This window comes from Silene latifolia, chromosome 8, assembly GCF_048544455.1.
Source record: "Silene latifolia isolate original U9 population chromosome 8, ASM4854445v1, whole genome shotgun sequence".
In the NCBI taxonomy this organism is placed as follows: domain Eukaryota; kingdom Viridiplantae; phylum Streptophyta; class Magnoliopsida; order Caryophyllales; family Caryophyllaceae; genus Silene; species Silene latifolia.
In genome coordinates this window covers 70,396,190-70,404,568 of record NC_133533.1, presented here as the reverse complement: position 1 = coordinate 70,404,568, position 8,379 = coordinate 70,396,190, and positions in this window count along the sequence as shown.

Here is an 8,379-nt window from a genome sequence, read left to right as displayed (position 1 = left end):
CGGTTTGAAAAACGTTTTTGTTTGAAAATTGATTTCGAATTTTGAAAATTCGAGGGTAGAATTTGTCATTACGACGGCGTAAAAGGGCGCTTTGAGAATGCAACTGTCGGCGACGGACCGAGGTTTGAAATGGCCATTATGACGACGTAAAAGGGTATTTTGAAATGGCTTGTGAAAACCAAGGTTTGAAATCGTCATTACGACGGCATGAAAAGGTGTGTTTGAAATGGTTATGAAAACTGGGTTTTGAAATGACCATTATAACGGCATAAAAAGGTGCTTTGAATTGGTTGTAAAAACCGGTGTTGAAAATCGTCATTACGAAGGTCTAAAAAGGTGTTTTGAAATGGTTGTAAAAAACCGGGTTTGAAAATCGTCATTACGACGACACAAAAAGGCGTGCAACGGTCGGCAAAAGACCGAGATTTGAAATGGCCATTATAACGGCGCAAAAAGGTGTTTTGAACGGTTGTAAAAACCGGGTTTGAAAATCGTCATTACGACGGCCTAGAAAGGCGTGTTGAAACGGTTGTAGAAAATTGGGTTTGACAATCGTCATTATGACGGCCTAGAAAGGCGTGCAACGGTCGGCGAAAGACTGAGGTTTGAAACGGCCATTATAACGACGCAAAAAGTTGTTTTTAAAAGTTTGAAAATGACACGGAAGGACTTATGATCACATAACACATAAGCACTCACAGTTCATTATATTATGCATTATGCTGACGCGGGTTTTGGCTTAAAAGGGTGGGTTACACACCAAGCAATCAAACCCCGATTTGCGAGAGGGATACCAATCCAAACAAAATGTGTAAGTAGGGTGCCCTAGCCTCGTGCTCGAAACTGATGAAAGCTCTTTGACGAAATAGAAATGTGTAACGTCAACGGTATGCTTGACACAATCGGGATTCGAAACGCGGGGATGAGAAAACTCACGCCGACGGGACGAGCCAATTAGTCGATAAAGGTTAGCTTATGGGCCCGGACAAGGAACCCGACTTGTGACCGTAATATCAATTAATGCACTTTAACCACAACCTCGTTCGAGTTTCACCTCTAAGGATCACAAAGACATAAGTGTCCTAGTTATCCCCAGCGGAGTCGCAAATCTGTGGACATGGGCCACAGGCCGGTCTGTGGATTTGGGCCACCTACCGATCTGCGGTCACGGGCCACCTGCATGCCAAACCAATATGTGGACATGCAGCGGTCTACAAAGCCACGCCCAATGACGTAAAATGCTTTCGACCGGATCGCTTTAGATCGGTCGGTTTCGTCTCGGTAAAGGTCTCGAAACGATTAGAGATGTTCGGAGTCGCTACCAAGCATTTGTGGGATGCTTGGAACCCGTTCGAAATCCACTTTATACCTCGGTCAAATGAAGCACAAAGCAGTGTTTGACATAGGTACTAAAGATAAGGACTCGTCCTCCTTTTAGCATTCTATGCCTAAAATGACTCTCGTACGCCCTGAATAAGGCCATCCACTATCCAAAGGTTCTGAGTAAGGGGTGAGGGTACGTATTGGGAAGCCTTTTAATCGGACACCCAATCCCGCCCGCGTTAGCGGCCTCTACTGATCGATCGTGGCTGTTTAAGTGCAAGAGTTGATAAAACGGTAAATGCATGAATGCACATCCAAAAATTAAACTAACATGTGAGAGTTTTCTATGTCGGTTGATTTAATCCAAGTATCAAGTATAAGATGTCAAGTTGGATTTAGATTGATTTGCATGTGAGAACGGAAATTAAACATCCATTTATCAAATTCGGGTTATGATGCTTAACACGATCCGTTATTCGAAAAAATGTGTTTTAAAGACAAAGTATGAAATGCAACTCGTCAATCTGATCCGTCATGTATACGGATAAACCGTAATCGGGATCGTCCTAGACAAGTGCTAAAAACGAGGCAGAACAGTGCCAGGCAGCCCATTGGGGCGCGAGCCTATTGGTGAGGGGAAGGGCTTTGCCAGGTTTTTAGATAAGAAAGCAGACGGCCTCTTGGGGCGCGAGCAATGAGCCGACCCAAGGAGGCGTCTCCTGGTTCTTGAAAAGGTTATTTAAAACCGTATTTATGATGAAAGATTTGCAAATGTTGTTTGCATGACTCGGAATAATTACTATTGTGTTAGTAACATTCGTTGTCGGATTTGCATGTTTGAAAAGTATATTTTACAAATAAAAATGTAAAATGTTTGATTTGAACTAATCATGTTAAGTTCATTTCTTTGTAATTAGTCAAGTTAATCATCGTACCCGGATTAAACCGACATGGTATAAACAACCCAGGATGATTATGGATTATGATTAATATATTTACAAATGTAAACAAAAGGGAAAAATGGTAAATATAATAAAAGGGGGTAAAATACCCATTAAAATGTAATTAACCAATAATATCATCGAGTCACGGAATAAACCGTCATGCTATAAGGAAGCAAGGATGATTTTTGTAATGGTCAAAGTATTTGTCATAAAAATGAATTAAAATGGTAAAAATCGTAAAAGGAAAGAAGAAAAATAAAATAAAGTGTTGAAGGAAAGACGAACTCAAACACATTTGAGTCTGACCTGGACATCCATAAGAGGCGCGAGCCTCCCTGCATAGCAAAGAGCTTCTGTCTCAGGCCAAAACTCGGTTTTGGCTCGTCTAATCTATGTTTGAATCCTGTTATGCATTGTTCATGTTTATAAAGTTATGGAAACAGTAAAAACATGAAATAAATGAGATATTTACACCCTCAAACTTACGTGTATTGATGTTTGCGAAGTAGACGACTTTAGAGACGGTTTTCTCGTTGTGACTAATGGCGATCAAAGAAGTTTAAAAGAGTGCCTTAAAAAAAGATTTTGATTTGAAAATATGTTAATAAAAACCTGTTGATTGATGAATTGAGTTGGTCAAATGGGTCGGTCGAATGCACGACGACGGTACCAAACAAAATGTGTAAGGCTTGTGTTTACGATCGGTAGGTCGTAAACACGTGTCGATTTTATGACTTAGGAAGTCGAGTCTAGAAGTTTAAGAGAGAGGTGAGGGGGCGGACGCTCGCATGAGGATTATGGTGTGTGAAGGGTGGTATTTATAGAGAAATGTGGGGTGGTAGGTTGGTTGATTTTGTTTAGAGGCTAAGAAGATGGCCTAAAGAGGCGCGAGTGACCTCGTGATGGAAAGGGGTGTATTGTCCCTTTGAATTTGGACGTGGCCAATTCTCCATCCATTGTTGATATGTGGCATTCATATATGATGTCGTGTAACAATATGGGCATCTAATAAGATGATTTTGGTGTTACTTGAGGTAGGTGTTTTGTGTGCTTGACTCGGGTTTGACCCGTGTGAGTCGGGATTTGAATTTCGAGTCGGTTTTTGGCCCGGTGTCGGTTTTGACTCTAATTAGGGTCATTTTAATGGAAATGACATGATGAAAACATTCATGCATTATTTTTGACATTTGAGATTTGGGTTGACTCGGGTTGACTCAGGTTGACTCGAGTTGCGGGTTTCTGAGTCGGTTTTGGGTCCGAAGATGGTTTTAACTCTAAATAGTGTTATTTTAATGCAAATGATGTTAGAAAACTTTTGAAATCATTTTTCATATACGAGTAGTGCATTAAACCGTCTCATGTATAGCCAATCCACGCACGCATATCAAAAACACGTTATAGTCCTGTCATCATCGGGTGGTTTTCGGAAGGTGCAGATACTGGGTATCTAGAACTCCCCATGACTGCCCCATAGCTAAAGAACTGCATCACTTGTCACAATCTACTCACCATCCCCGAATGGATCATCACAGATTTTATAAAACAACAAAGAGGTCAGTTACTGAATAATCAAATCAAGACAAGTACAATAGGCAACCAGCTGATCATCACAATCTACTCACCATTCCCGAATGGGTCTCCCGATCTCACACAGTAACCGACTACACACCGAAGTGTATAGCCCTGCCAGATTACCCATCGCAACAGGTAATCATCGCCGCCAGTGGGGGGGACCGTAGCCAATCCCCACCTAAGCCCCGCTCATCAACGAACGATATCCATGTCCCTTAATGTGCACATCCCCTCCCGTAGCGGGTTCCACAGAGGGCGAACTAGGGCGTGAAGCCATTCCCGCAAGTGACTCCGCCACAATCATCACAACACCAACACCACACCAACACCAACACCAACACTCCCACAAAGATCAGCAGACAATCAATCGTACACAATACAATACAATCTCAAATCAATTAAACAGGTAGGGAAACCTTACCTTTTTGCAATCCAAGCATACACAAGCAATCAATTATGATCTTTCACATATCCATCACAAACAGGGAAATCAAATTAGGTTGAAATCGGTGAGAAATCTTCAATCAAATGAAAGTCTCGTCCATCTCTTCTTTCTCTCCCTCTCTCTATGTTTAGAAATGAGTTTTAGAAAAGCTAAAAAGATTTTAGAAAAGACTTAACTGTTATAAACAAAAACCCTTGGCCAAAACATAAAATAAACCGTCTAACTCGTTGAACCGGTTTACTCGGTTAAGTGCACTCGGCCGAGTAACACAAACTCGACCGAGTACTCCAACTAAAATACGGAGTATTACAGTCTTCCCTCCTTAAAAAGAACTTCGTCCCCGAAGTTCACACCAACTACAACCAACGATACTCAACATCACATATAATTAACACAATATAACTCATACTCATAATAATATAACTCATATGCATAACTAGTAAAATCTATGCTAACTCATATAAACTTGAGTAAACTCGGGTTGTCACATTTTATCCCCCATAAAAGAAGGTTATGTCCCCGTAACTTAACTCATATAAAACCACACAAGCCACGCGATAACACGGTCCTTCCATACAAATACAACTCATAATAAAATATATAAACAACATATGCAACTATACAATTCTAAATAAAACATATAAACAGCATATACAACTATAGTTCGACCACACACAGAAGCTATCATTCAATATAATAAACATGTTACCGCATTGTTTGAAGTACTAATTACTAATGTAAATCCAAATAACCACATAGAAAAACATAGTATCACATTACATCTCCCTAAAAACAAAATTCGTCCCGAAGTTTATTATTCATCCCATATACCTACAGACCCCGGGGTTTCGTGATGCACCACCAACATCTTTTACGATATAACAAACCACAATCCATCACATAAGGTCAATATTTGTGCTCATCTGTCATATTTAACTCGTTCCTAGGAGATTGTAAATCATCAAATCCTGTCACATTTCAGTAACAACTCGTAAAGCCCTAGTGCAGAACAAAGCTCACTTAGCCAACTAATACCAAAAGGACGAGACCAAACACTATAAACAACTTCCACTCATAATTGGATACTAGACAACCATGTATGAGTGCTATATATATACTAACAACTTACTAAGTATGTTATCGACAATATAAAATAAAATCATTGTTTATGCACATATACCCGAACAGTAAACATATGCAATAACACAACCTTTAATTACATATCAATGTTATTACTAGTTCAAATAACCGAATATGCTTGACTTGTTATGCTACTAATAAAGCTTCCTAACAGAGTAACCAATTTCAACGTAATTATCAAACATACACAAGGGATGTAAACAACAAAAGTCATCTTATCGTTACTCATGATCATTGTTATCATTAAGCTGTATATACATAGTATAAATTGCTAGTTCTCACTATTAAGCACAAATTTGTATCCACATTATTACTACTTGGCAAATAAATTAAAATATGCACCTGAATCAATTATACATGTATAACCCGTAATTCCACATCATGCTCAAACGCGGTACCCACACATATTCGAATTATTATTACACACTTGTTTACAAGCACAATACATACTAGGACAATCATCATTTGCATCGTGGTTAATAACATGTTCTATGTCAACTCATGTGGATCACAAAATTAAAAACAAATGTGCACACTTCAACACCAATATATTACCATCAATTAACTATCATTCAGCTTCTCACGTCATCACATAAGCCATCTATTTGCAACGTCAACTATATATTGTCATATCACTAGACATGCTAGACTAATTTCATGCAAATAAATCACTCAATACTTCCGTTTCAACATATTAGCTTTTTATTTGTATATCTGCCCTAGTTTACATGATAATTAATAACATTATTAACTCATCGTACATTATTCATGGACTATTATACGACTTACCTCATCCTACAACTATTCATTCAACACATATTATGTTCTATCTCATATTCATGCCGATAATATGCTCAACCACCATGTAACATATTTGACTCAATCAGACTCATTAGCTTAGGTAACCACAATTTACTTGCACGTAATCACACTTGTTACTATCTATAATATGTGAAACAATCAATCCACTTAATCAACCTAGCTATCATTCATGTTCATGCTATTTGCAGACATCGTTATGTAATAAGTGGCATATAAGACACGACACCCACAATCTTTCAATGTCATCACTTATTCCACATAGGCTTATAGGTTTAGCTAATTTTCATGTCACCTAAACATGTTGCCAAAACATAGAAACTAAGACTTCGAAATTCATATGGTAACCTTTATTAGAAACTTGTCATCAAACACACATTCACAGGCACTATAAAGCATGCTATAACTTCCAGGATCAACAATAAATAACAACTTAACGAATACATGAGTTTTTATACTTTTTAGAAAATACAGAAGTCACGGAATGGGAGAGTTGGAATTAGGTCCAAAGTACAAATAATCAATTTATAAGGATTTTCTCAAACTGACAGGTCAAAACAGATTGTTACCAGCAATTTGTCACGTTTCATGGTCAACTTGCAAAAATCATAATTCATTAATGACACATCCATATCAGGTGAGGTTTTATAAATTTGGAATCTTCTACTAGTCTACTAATTAGGAGAGTTGGAATCACTCATAAATCATGTACACATATCAAATGGTAAATTTTCCAAATTGGTTGGTCGAAATTAGCACTGTGCAGTAATATTTTGACCACTGCTCACTAAAATATTTATTTATCTTAATCCGTAACTCGTATAGGCATGAGACCAGTGGTAAATGAAAGCTAACACACGAGAATAACACATATAAAAATTTAGTTAACCTATCTTAACCACATATAAAATAGCAAACAAAACAATTAAGAGGCAGAATCTGAGAAATAAACCATCTTTCAATCTTTATTCCTTGCAATTCTGTATGCTATTGTACTTGTCTTCCCCAGGTACTTAACCAAGCATTTATCAAACACAAAGTAACAAACTTAACATCACGTAGTACAATTGGTCATAAGATTCGGTCACATAAAACAAACTCGGTCGAGTACATGACGTACTCTACCGAGTACAAGACACTCGGTCGAGTAGTGATCAGACTACTCGGCCGAGTTCACGACTCCAGAAGCTGAACAGGATTATCACAGAAAGATTGCTTGGCCGAATATGGGTTACTCGGTCGAGTATCGGCACAGTTCTCAGCAACGTCCAATTTTCATAAAACAGTCATATCTCACTCGTTACTTGGTCATTTTGGGCGTGTGACCTATCGTTAGAATCGTAAGAGGACAAGATATCACCTCCAATTGGAATTACAGTAATATCATTTTTAGAACTCGACATATGACAGTTTTAAGACAGCCCTTCCATAATTGGTTTTCATACAAATCAATTTTTTTTTCTTAACACAACAACTTGAACATGAATAAGGCAAACAATAACAACTCAATATTTCTAAAAACCAGTACATAGGTTAAATTTTATCATACTCATATGTAAATTAAACACAACATTCATATATATAGACGCATGACCTTAATCACATGCTACTACCAACAAACCAAACATTAACATCATCATGATCATGATCATATAGACATACCCCACACACATTACATATACTCCAATCACTTCTATTCAACCCAAAAATATACTTCATCCAATATATACTTAAAGGTACAAGTATAACACAAGTTACTTTCTCACTTCATCCAACAACTTCACAAAAATCACAACTACAATTACAGCACACATGACATTAAACACACAACGGTTCCCAAGACTCCTCCATGTGACCAACTCGAGATCGTAAGGGTCTCAATGCAACTTCGGGACGTCTCCCAAGTCTTTGCGGTAGCTCTAAACAACTCTGCCCGGGTTCATTTTATTTAGACTCCCAAAGTTCTAGAATCGTCTCTCTGATACCACTTTGTAACACCCCCTCATACCAAGGTACCTTACCAAGGACTACCCTAGCATGAGAGACTATTACCATCTCGGTTGTCCGAGGTTAGTATATCAAAGTTAACAATCCAAAACACATTTATTAAAGTGTACCTGAGTTTAACAATTACAT